Below are 12,913 nucleotides of genomic sequence, written 5' to 3' on the forward strand. Positions count from 1 at the left end.
TCTTTCTAACTATACCAAATTGACACTACAAAAATCAATAAGTCACAATAATTGTTCATTAATCGTGCTACATGTAGGATACATAATATCTAGAAGCATAGTTGGAGCCAAAAATTAGTATCTACCTCAACTAGATTTTTTGGATGGAATCCCCTAGGTCTTTATGTGAATTTGAGTGTTATGTTGACCGTCAACCATATTTTTAGTTAGCTAGGATTTACTCCTACATTAATAAATCTAGTTACTAAACAAAATTCTACTTCTCCAAGAAAAAGGGTTACTATGGAAAATTACAAGAAAAAAAATGACTAAAATAATCTTAACTATGACAACTGGTCCCCTATGAATAATCAATAAATAAAAATTGTTTGCCCTACATTTAATGTTTATGGAAAAAGAAGTGATCCCAAAGCTAGCGGTGGAAATGATATCTAGTACACATTTATATTAAAATAGTTTCAAGGTATACTACATTGTACATATATGCACTCAAGTTAACCTAACACTCCCTTTCTTCGTCTTCAAAGAAGCTTCAGGCAAAGTGTGATGATTTTTGTTCTGGAGTATATGGCATTTAGTTTGAAGAAATATGACTACAACAGAATTAAAGCTGATCTTGTATGTATTGGTCTATATGATCTCACCTTTTTCATATTTAATAAGCAAACCAGGCTCTAATTTGACTATCACTAAACTTTACAAAAAAAACTAAAAATTAACTTACAAACCAAAACTAATATAGTAGGGCGTAAATACATAAAAAAAACATTCGCAAAATTCACTTACAAATGATTGTTCTCAAGAACTCACAAATTTCACTTACAAATTATTCTTTACCTATACACACTATGCATAAAAATCTGTAAAAAACATGAAATTTCAACGGGGATATCACACATTTGTCCATCGGCGAATTGCAAACTTTCAAAAAGTTACATAATTCTTTTAATCTTCCACGTTATTTCAAATTAGTTGAAAGAACGATAGCAATTGTTATGTAGCGACTAACAGAAAAAAGGAAGATGATAGCAATTAGTTAAAAAGGACTTAAATTTAACACTTTATTTTCACATGAAATGAGAGAACAAGATAAAAGTAACAAATTTAGTTTTTTTTTTTAAAAAAAAAATCCAATATTAAAAATTCTGCTCATAACTTTTGCAAAAAAAATATTTTCACAAATAATTAAAAAAAAAAAACAAAATCAATTTTTAGAAAAAATTAAATTAGTTTGCTAAAACCATTTTCAGAAAAAAAAAATTTACATTATTTTGCGAAAACAAATAGTGAAATTAAGCACCAAGACAACTGTAAAATTTTGAAATGGAAAAAAAGGGCTTTTATACAATTTAAATATAATTCATTTTCATGTTAAATCAGAAAACAAGATAAAAGAAACGATTTTTAAAAAAGAATAAAATTCCAAGATCAAATTGTGTATGAAAATTTACAATTTTATCTCAAATATAATTTTAAATATGAGACTGCTGAAAATTTTAAATATAAGTTTGTGAAATCATAATTTAGATGTTAGGCAAGGGAAAAAAAAACTTGAAATTGATTCATACTTTTCGGCTTAAATTTTGGGATGATAGATAATCGATCCAAGAAAAAACTGAAGTTAGTCGATTTAAGAAATTACCTTTCTTTGTTAGAAAATTGACCCAAGAAAAAATTGAAGTTGGTTTGCTTCCTTCAAAAGTGGTTGATACGGCTAATGGATTTTTGATGAATTAGATCTCTTGCTTTGCTTAATACTTGAGAAGGTGGATTTTCTTATTGTATAGTGTATAGTGTATAGTTTGATGAACTAGGTTCCTTGAAAATATGGTTTGTAGATTTGTAGTGAGTGGAGAGAGAAAATGAATAGCAAAAGTAGTGGAATTATACTGATGTTACAAAGTAGTGGAAAAGGTAGTGAAATATTTTTTTGCTAAAATTCTAAAAGGATGTGCCTACAGGCTACAACACGTCACTCAAAATTTTGGGTTTCAAATACAAGTGTGGATCAAAGTATAAATTAGCCAAATTATAATATGGGTTTCAAATACAAGTGTAGATCAAAGTATAAATTAGCCAAATTATAATATTGTTGCATTGGAAATTCAACGTAACAGATAATATGGACTCAATTCTTTTTTTGTTCAATAGAGATAAGTTTAACTAAGGGAGTAATACTGTAATGCTACTTAAATGCAAAGAGTTAATGACAGCAAAAGAAAAAACAGAATGTAGAAGGAGTACTATTTGATTGTATTTCAAAGAATCTTATTCACAAAATGGAGGTGAACTTAAAATACTAGCTTGCATCTTCTTTTTGTTTACTACTTAGTAATAATTAGGCCTAAAAATGCCACCGCACGCATCGCGTGCATAAAAAGCTAGTATATACAAATGAGAATATTTGGCCAAGGATTTTAAAATTTGACCTGCCAAAAATGAAGTAGGCACTATATTATGGAAAGAGGGAGTAATATTCTAATTGCTTATGCCACGGAGTTAGTACTATTAGTTATTAGTTATTACTCCCTCCGTCCTCTATTAGTTTACCCCTTTCTTTTGCATAGAGTTCTAGGAGAAATAATATTGTGGGTCATAGAAAGAAAGAGAAACTATTATTTTATATTAAAGTTGAATGTATGTGTGATTAAAAGTTTGTGGTCCCATTCCAAAAACAGAAAAAAAAAGAAAAGGGTAAACTAATAAGGGACACCCTTAAAAAAAATACGGGTAAACTAACAGAGGACGGAGGGAGTAGTTATTAGTTATTAGTTATTTGTTATCATTACTAATAAACGAGGAAACCATGCAAGTAGAAGATGTTACTGTAGATGCAATCTAATTCACTTGTTTGATCGTTCGTTTAATTTGGTGACGACACATGTCTACTCTTCTAGGGTATTATTTGTAATCTTTCTAAGAAGGTACAATATTAAGCTTAAAAGACCACGTAATTGTTTCTTACGATGAACTCACACTTATATTTCAGATTGCTCACGGAAATTGAACAACTTTAACGATAATTACATAGAAGCATTAAGTTCAAACTATACTAGATCTACAATTTATACATCTATACTAAAAGGAGTTATATTGAGTGTTTGGGTTCATTTACGGCAAAATTACTAAAATACTACTATTTATAGGGAACATAATCCTCTAACAGATGGAGTTGACTAAAATACCCCCATTTATTGGAGGTCGCATCCTTTATAAATAATGGTTGTTTCATCAATCACAAGGTAAGCAATTATGATCTACAAAATCTAGAGCATCTCCCTCTACATTGATCACTCTCTCTCTCTACCTCAATCATTTACTGACTTGAGTGTCGGAGGGACAATTCCGGGACCACCCTAGGGTAGGCAAACCTTGTTTACAAGATTCTGACGTACGGATGATGGAGGTCAGACGTACCTTCTTGGGGCCCACATGAAGTATCTTAACCTACTACAATCTCTTAATTTTCGGACAAAAACAGTTTCGTGCCGTCTGTTGGGAAGTTACAGATGGTTCATTCGCCACCACATAGTAAGAATCACCTAATTACCACTCAGCAACGGCCCCAACCAAGGAGACACCCAAGCCAACCATTTCGGGAGAGCTCAAGCATCCCATCATGCACATACAGTAATGATGATGATTCTACCCCAATGGGGAATCCATCGACATCGTGAAGTCGATCATCCCGCAACATCGGGTTAGATATAAGCAGTTGACCCTCCACCCATAATTGCGACAGATGTCACCTTGATTGCAACTCATCTTCAACAAACTCTCTAACAAAGTCGAGTGGGTATGGTTTCCACTCGTCACGAAGAGATCATTCGTCCCTCCTGAGATGCTTAGCCTAACCATCTGCGACCTAAATAGAGGGAAGGATCGCGTCAACTTTCAAAGGGTAACTCAGCCAAGCAAGCTGCTCACGCCTCTTCAAGCTTCTCCTGAAACATGTTATAACTCGGAAGAATTTGTATCGAGGAACACAACTCATGAACACTGATCCAAAAGAGGGGTGTGGTGACTCGGAACTGCAAAACCCCTCCAGAATAAATAGTGGCACCCTCAAGTTTATGGTACAGTTCAACTAGAGGTGCCTAGTCGTCAAAGGCACCAACTCATCAACGGTACGTACTCAATCAAGGTACCCACTCACCCTTGGGTTCCCACTCGGCCAAGGAAATAAACTCAGCTAGAGGTTCCTACTCTTCATCAAAGACAACCACTCATCAACTGTACCTACTCATCAAAAGAACCAACTCATTAATGGTACCTACTCATTCAAGGTACCCATACATCCTTGCCTCAACTGGGGAATCTACTCGGCCTTATATGCCTACTCAACCAAGGAGAAATTTATCTCAGCCTCAAAGGCACACTATCAGAGCATTACGTCACCCAGATTGGTCAAGGAAAACTAAGTAAATACCTGGAAGACACTCAAATCAACAAAGACGAGCAAAAGGAAACTCAAGAGTCAAGAACTTAATCGACACTTTCTCGGTCACGAGAGGGATGTCCCTCTAACATAGCCAAAAATGGCTAAGTACAATTTATTGACACATTCATGATGTCAAAGTGGCAACGCTTAAAGTTACCCCTCTCCGCCATATCTGAACTCCCTCGGTTCGGGCGTGCCCATCTTGGCCAACTTGGTGTGTGCGAGTTACATGCGTCAAAGCACGACCCTTCTTGGTCTAATGAACCAACTCGGATAAAGAAAATAACTCACACATCAAGGCACCTAATTTGAAGCGAGGCATAATCTCGAGTCCCCCTCCTCTCTCGAGACTGGCAGGGTACCCTACAACATGGATCTCTCTGAATTTCCGCAACACGATCGCCTTGGGAAGGAAATACACTACCCTATCTGTTCATCTAGTGTGAGCGAGGCTAATCACTTGAACCCCCTTTGCTAGACAAATAAATACGCTCAAAGGAGGAAGGATGGTGTTAATAAGCCTCATCAGTCGAGAATTTCTCCATCAGCACCTTCTCAGTCATAAGAGGAGCGTCTTACTAACTTAGTCCATAAACGGCTAAGTATCGTTAATTGGTACCTATTCGATATTCGAATAGCGTCATGAGACCTCCTCGAGAAACATGGAGCTCCTTATATCCCCCAAGACGAGAAGCGTATTCATTGGCACCTCCTCAGTAATATGATGAACATCCTACTAACTTAGCCAAAATAAGGCTAAGGGCCTCCCTCGGCCACTTAGGGCTCGTAAGCCCCAACATGCCGAAGAGCGTCCATGACCTCTATCGACATCCCAAAGGAGCGTCACATGACCTCCCTCAGCAATTCGAGGAGCGTCACTCAAATACTTATTGGAAATAAGGCAAAGGACCTCCCTCAGTTACTTGAGGTTGATAAGCCCATAACGTGTCGAGGAGCGTCCGTGACCTCCCTCGTCATCTCGAGGAGCGTCAAATCACCTCCCTCAGCATTTAAGGAGCGTCACTCAAATACTTAGCCTAAACAAGGATAAGGACCTCCCTCAGCTACTTGAGGCTCATAAGCCCCCCAACGTGCCGAGGAGTGTCCACGACCTCCATCGGCATCTCGAGGAGCGTCACAGGACCTCCCTCAGCATTTCGAAAAGCGTCACTAAAATACTAGCTGAAATAAGGCTCAGGACCTTCCTCGGCCACTTGAGGCTCATAAGCCTCCAACATGTCGAGGAGCGTCCACGATCTCCCTCGGTATCTCGAGGAGAGTCACATGACCTTCTTCAACATTTCGAGAAGCATCACTCAGCCATTAGGAGACACCATCTCCTTTGCCGAGTCGTTCTCATACTTAGCCAAATTCAATATAGGTACTTCATTGACACCCACTCAGACATCATGAGGCTCATTAGCCCCTCATCCGAGTGGCATCCGATCTACTCGGTCAATAGGAGACCCCATCTCCTTTGTCGATCCGTTCTCATACTTGGCCAAATTCAATCTAATTACTTCATTAGCACCCACTCGGGAAGCATGGAGCTCAATAGGAGACCCCCTCTTTTTTGCCAAGTCACTATCATACTTAGACAAATATGGCTAAGTACCAAGTGGCACCCACTCGGAAAACTTGGGGCTCAATAGCTCTTCATCCGAGTGGTGTCCGACCCACTCGGGCAATAGGGGACCTGCTCTCCTTCACCCGAGTCGCATTCATACTTTTCCGAATATGGCTAAGTACTTCATTGGCACCCACTCGAGCAGCATGGGGCTCATTAGCCCCTCCTCCGACTGGCATCCGATCCACTCGGCCAATAGGAGACCTCATCTCCTTTGCCGAGTCACTCTCATATACTTAGCCAAATATGGCTAAGTACCAATTGGCACTCACTCGGACAACATGGGGCTCATTAGCACCTTGTCCGAGTGACGTCTGACCCACTCGGCCAATAAGAGACCCCATCTTCTTTGCCGAGTCACTCTCACACTTAGCCAAATTTGGCTACGTAGCAATTGACACTACTCGGATAATAGGAGACCCCATATCCTTTTTCGAGTCACTCTTACTTAGCCAGATATGGCTAAGTACCAATTGCCACCTAATTGCTACAGCACAGGGCTCCTTAACCCCACATCCGAGGGAAGTCTGACCCACTTGGCCAATATGAGACTTCTTGGTCCTTCGTCGAATCGCTTCAAATACTTAGCCAAAATGAAGCTAAGTATCGCATTTGCACCCAATAGGTTAGCACTGCATGACTCCTTCACCTCGGGAGGTAAGCTGGAAAAACGTGCTTGTCACATCTTGTCGCGCTCGATTCAGCCTGATTCGAACCCCCTTAACCTTCTGGAACTGCGCTCAACACATAAGCTTGCGCTCCACGCACTCTTTAGTCTTCAGTTGGGTTTAGACCCACTCGGACCTCTTGTAAGTCACTCGGTGCATAGACTGCGTTCGGCACGTTAACTTGCACTCGGCGTACTCGGTAGTTTGGGTCAGACCCCTCGATCCTCATGTAAACGCGCTTGTAGCATTGACTGTGCTCGACGCCTATTTGTTGCGCTCGATGCATGCCTCAGTCAGGGATTAGACCCACTCATCACATTTAGCCTCGCTCGCTAGACCCACTTGACTGGCGAAACTCATTCGGCTCGGGCATGGAGTAGGGGCTGCACTTGGCACAACTAGCCTCGCTCAACTAGACCCACTCGATCTATCTAGCCTACGCTTAGCACGAGGTCGATTAGCATCCCCTTGGTATCCTTCGGCACAACTAGCGTGTGGCTCCTTTGGCTCAAGGAGGAAACAAAGTCCCTTGCTCGACATCCCCTTGGCATTTAGGGACATCTACCCATGCTTTATTAATCCTAGCACCACATTATTAATTCATGACATTGTTCAACCTCGGCAGAAACGTGATTATTCAACCAATCAACCACACTGATCTTGAAGTCTTCACTCCGATTACTTGGCGTGGGGTTAATTATTTGGGCTCATTTCATGGACGGCCCATATACGACAAAATTGATACCCCTACCTCTAGGGAACATAATCCTCCACCAACTAGAGTTGACTAATATACCCCCATTTTTTAGAGGTCCCATCCTCTATAAATAGCGGTTGTCTCACCAATCAGAAGGTAAGCAATTATGAGTTACAAAATCCAGAGCATCTCTCTACATTGATCACTTTCTCTCTCTATCTCAATCATTTACTAACTTGAGGATCAGAGGGGGGATCTAGGGACCACCCCGAGGGTAGGCTAACCTTATTTTGCAGGATTTCGACGTATGAATAACGGAGCTCAGGCGTACCTTCTTGAGGCCCACATCAAGTCTCTCAACTTACTACAATCTCTTTATTTACGGACAGAAACCCCGAAGACCATTGGATCTAATTTTATAGCTTCCTATCTCGCATATGAGAGACAAATGTTCAAATATCGCTGGAAGCAAAAATTTCAAGAGGGGGGGGGGGGGATGGAGGTGTTGGGGGAAGGGATGTTGTGCCTATGGGTGAGTGTCCTGTGCGAGGGCATCCCAGAGGCAAATTCTTCTTATCATGAGATATTTTCGAAAGGAGGCCCACAAAAATTACTAAAATGAGTTATAAAAGAAGATTATTCCTACGTATATACACTCCTCTCCTTATTCGACTTTATGTACAGTAAAAACTTATCCATCAATCTAATAATTCCATATAACTTTGTCTAATCTATTTCAAAATTATATTTAATCGTCTTAACTCTCCATTAAAAGGTTCATAAAAGTCATCAAACCTACACCCCTTTGGCACTTTATGATTATAAGAATATGAGTTACAATCTTATTCTCGACCTTAAATATGTATGGGTAACTTAATTTACCTAATAATTGTTATACGTATGATTCTATTGGTGAAAGAAAAACCTTAGGGTGCAACAGCAAACTAATTTAGCCACAATGATATACTCTATCCGTTTTTATTTAATTACTACATTTTCTATATATGGGTAATTCTTTTAAGGAAAAAGCTAAATGCAGTCCTAAGGGCTGCATATAAGAGGCTAAAAATGGAAAAAACAAGCATTAACTTATCTTTTATTACATAGATTAATGCAAACTTTTGTCATAAATTTACAACTAAATTCCATTTTAAGCAATGTATTTATGTCTTATATCCAGCCCTAAGGGCTGCATATAGCATGACCCTTCTTTTAATTGCTAGATTATTTAATTCCTTATTTGGGTTACTTGGCCCACCATAAAATATTACTCTTATATTTGTTTTTCTCTCTTTCCACCCAAAAGTATGACCTTTTTCACTTTTCTCCATTATTTTACATTAAATGGGTCAAAAAGTACCCTTCCAAAAACTTGAAAGTGACAATGCGTAAATTCTTGTGCATACAACAATGTAGCAATTAAATAAAGACAGAGGGAGTAATTGAACATAAGAAAGAATTATATAATTATAGAATTAGGACAATTATTGTCCAACTAACATTAGATTATCCCTAATGCAAGAAAAAATTTAATTTGTTGATCTTATTTGTTATATTTCCTTCTTAATAGCCCAAAAAAATATTCGTCTAGAAAAGATTGTGAAATTTTGTGATGGAACAATCAGTGTGACAAGCAATCGTAAGGGAAGAGAAGCATATCCTCCATGCACTTCCAAATAGTGTTCTTCACGAGCCTATTCTTTTCTCGGATGATGCATCTATCATCTACGATGCCAACCATGTCAACAATGGTAATAAACAACTCTAGCAATTAGATTACTCGTGCATAACGATTGCCCGAGATTCGTTGTATCGTAGAACAACTATGGCCCATTGTCTACCATGGATCTTTTATGTTTTCGGTCACCAAAAAACAACACTTACTGCATAACAAGATTAAATCTTGGTGTCTTGCTCATAAGAAATATCACGGTATTAATTGGAAAACCATTTGTGCGGTTCTTGGTCTTCAAGGTTCAAATATATATTACTACCTCGTCGGATGCTCATTCCTATATCCAACAAATTCACTCAACTATGCCACATCTTCATGTGGGCTTGCCTTTTGACTACAAAGGATGAAAACTTTACGATCCCTTTATGGCGAAGTTCTATCCATGTTATTATACGTAAAAACTAAGAAACGATCACATAGGAAAACTATCACTTATCTCCAAGATCAATAGGGTCAATGGATTATTACCAATCATAGTATCATTAATTAAGAAATTTCAATTACCTTCCAAGGAGTTCTTCAACATAGCCAATTTAATGCTTCCTTAGAAGAACTTGTTCTTGTTGTACGAGAAATTGATACTCAAAGAATGGATTCTGACCAAGTACTTTTCTCAACAAACCAGTTTTAGATGCTGAAATAAAGAGTGTTATGTTCTCTATTGAGAAATGCAAGACTCCTAAGATGGATGTTTTCACAGGCGAATTCTTCCAAACTCTCTGGGAATTGTTGGCCATACTAGTAGAATAAATGCTTATTACTGCAATTAAGGGGGTAGCAATATGTAATTAATATATTGCTGCGGTTTTAAACCGCGGCAATATCTGAACATATTGCTGCGGTTTTTGGGAAAATCCGCAACAATATGTTTATTTCTTATTAAAAAAGTACAACGTATTGCTGCGGTTCTGACTAGGAACCGCGGCAACATCTTGGTGTATTGCTGCGGTTGTTGCCCAAAACTGCAGCAATAGGTCCTGTACAGGCAAATTTTTTTTTTTTTTTTTTTTGCATTTTGCAATTAAATTTGAAATAATATCATGCTCTCATCCAAAAGACTATGCATCACTGAAATACAATAACAACACAAAATTAACTAAACCGAATCGCCATATATTCAATAAAAATAATATTTTACAAACCTTAAATACAAATATATATATAAAAATGAAAGAGCTAATAAGGAAAAATAAAAGAAAAAACGAAAAGAAAAAAAGAAATAGATATACAGAAATACATTAGAGATACATAGAATTAATAACAAAAATAAACAATTAAAAGAAAATGGGAAAATGACATTAGATCTTGAAACCCTAACTTATGAGATGTTGGTGCGGAAGATGCCAAGATGGTGTGGACGGTGAACGAACTCAAGAAGAACGACGGCCAACACGACGACGCTGGTGCGAACGAACTCGAGACTAACGAATGACTCGAGACGAACGAACGCGGGTGGAGACGAACACCGGTGATAAGTGGATAAGAGAAGGGGCTGAGACGAGGAGGGAAGAGAGAGAGGAGATGTAGAGAAGGGAGATAGATAGGAGATCTGGATGCTGGTGATGGTGGCAACATTAGTGTCTCATATGCCGGTGATGGTCGCTCTGTTCGCTTGGCATTGTTCGTGTAGCTTCGTTCGAAGGTTTACGGAAGGTGGGGCGACGAAGCAGACTGGCCGGTAGCCAACGAAGCAAAATGGTTGGTTGGCGGTCTGGTGAAGAACGACGAAGAGATGAAGAGAGAGATAAGAGGTTGGGAGAGAGAATGTAACGACGTGTTAGATTGAGAGAGGGAGGATGAGAGAAAAAAACCCTAGCGGAAGGGTTTTTTAGATATATTTTTTAATGATATTGCTGCAGTTTCTGGCAAAAACCGCTACAATATATCAAGATATTATTTTTTAAATATTATTTTAATATAATATATTGCCGCGGTTCTTGACAAAAACCGCAGCAATATATCTGGTCAAATATTCAATTTTATTCTAAATTTTTTTTGTTGATATCATATTGATGCGATTTTAGGTCGAAACCGCAACAATATCTTTTTTTTATATTGTATCTTTCTTTTTACGTGATATATTGCTGCGTATGGGTAAAACCACAGCAATACTACCGCAGCAATAAGCAATTATTCTACTAGTGCCATGAGGTCATTAAAGGGATTCAACACTTTCTTTTTCTATTGCCCACCTTCTCAAAACTTGGAACAACTATTCTAGTGTTACTTCCTAAAGTGGATAGCCCTCTTAACCCGAATCAGATATGACCGATAGTTTATGTAACACTCTTTATAAGTGCATCTCGAAATGCCTTGCAGCTCGTATTAAGTTGATCTTGCCACATCTCATTAATGAAAGTCAACATGCCTTCATTCTTGGTCGAATTATAAGTGATAACATTATTCTTACGCATGAAATTCTATACTACATCAATCAAAGGAAGCATGACATACACCCTTTCGCTCTTGTTAAAATTGATATGAGAAAATCCTATGACATGTTCCATTGGATTTTCGTCACCAAAGTTCTTACAGCCTTTGGTTACCCTCCTTTATGGGTCCATCTCATATATCAATGTATACCAACTGTTACTTCATGGTTATTAATGGTCGTACTTCTGAAAACTTCACACCAACGCGCGGTCTTTGTTGGGAAGAAGAAATATTACTACTATATTATATTGAACTAAGAGGAAATATAGAGGCTATGAGTAGCTTGCCTTTTTTTTCTTCTTATTTCACTTCTTCTTACTTTGCATAAGGTTACATCAAACATATATATCCACTAGTAGAAAAAGGACGTTTTGCAATGCCCCAATTGCGTCACATGGAAGCCTAAACGACGCAAAAACGTAATTTGCGTCACACGCAAAGAAGAGTGCGACGATTAACATTGGTCCATAAGCACCAGATACAAGCTATATGCTTCCCGCGTAGGTCTAGTAGAAAATCTTCAAACTGTTGAAGAGAACATTTCCCTTGATGTTCAGGCCCCACGTAGGTCTAGTAGACTAAGGATTTCAAACAAGAAGTTGGTTGATTTCCTATTGACTGAAATTTCCGAAATTAGGAGCCCAGACTCTGAGAAATGGCTTGAGACCATGAAATCCGAGTTAGACTCCATGTCTGAGAATAAAGTTTAGACACTGGTCGACTTGCCTGATGGGGTTAACCCTATTGGATGCAAATGGGTGTTCAAACTGAAAACAAGCAAAGATGGAAATGTCTAGTATACAAAGCAAGACTGGTTGCAAAAGGATTCAAGGAAGTTTATGGTATAAACGATGATGAGACCTTTTCTCCAGTACCAATGCTTAAATCAATTCGGATACTTTTAGCGATTGCTGCATTTTACGATTACGAAATTTGGCAGATGGATGTCAAAACCGCATTCTTGAATGGGTTCTTGAATGAGGATGTGTACATGACACAACCTGTAGGTTTTGAAGATCCAGAAAATCCTAAAAGAATTTGCAAGCTTCAGATATCCATTTATGGATTGAAGCAGGCATCTCGGAGCTGGAATCTTCGGTTTGATGAGGCAATCAAACAATTTGGTTTCACCAAAAGCAAGGAAGAATCTTGTGTTTACAAGAATTTTAGTGGGAGCAGCTTAGTCTTCTTGGTTCTCTATGTAGATGACATACGAATCATGGGAAATGACATACCAATGCTTGAGTCAGTCAAGGAATGGTTAAAAAGTTATTTCTCTATGAAGGACCTTGGAGAAGCTGAGTACATACTG

Source organism: Beta vulgaris, chromosome 5 (assembly GCF_026745355.1).
Source record: "Beta vulgaris subsp. vulgaris cultivar EL10 chromosome 5, EL10.2, whole genome shotgun sequence".
Classification (NCBI taxonomy): Eukaryota; Viridiplantae; Streptophyta; class Magnoliopsida; order Caryophyllales; family Amaranthaceae; genus Beta; species Beta vulgaris.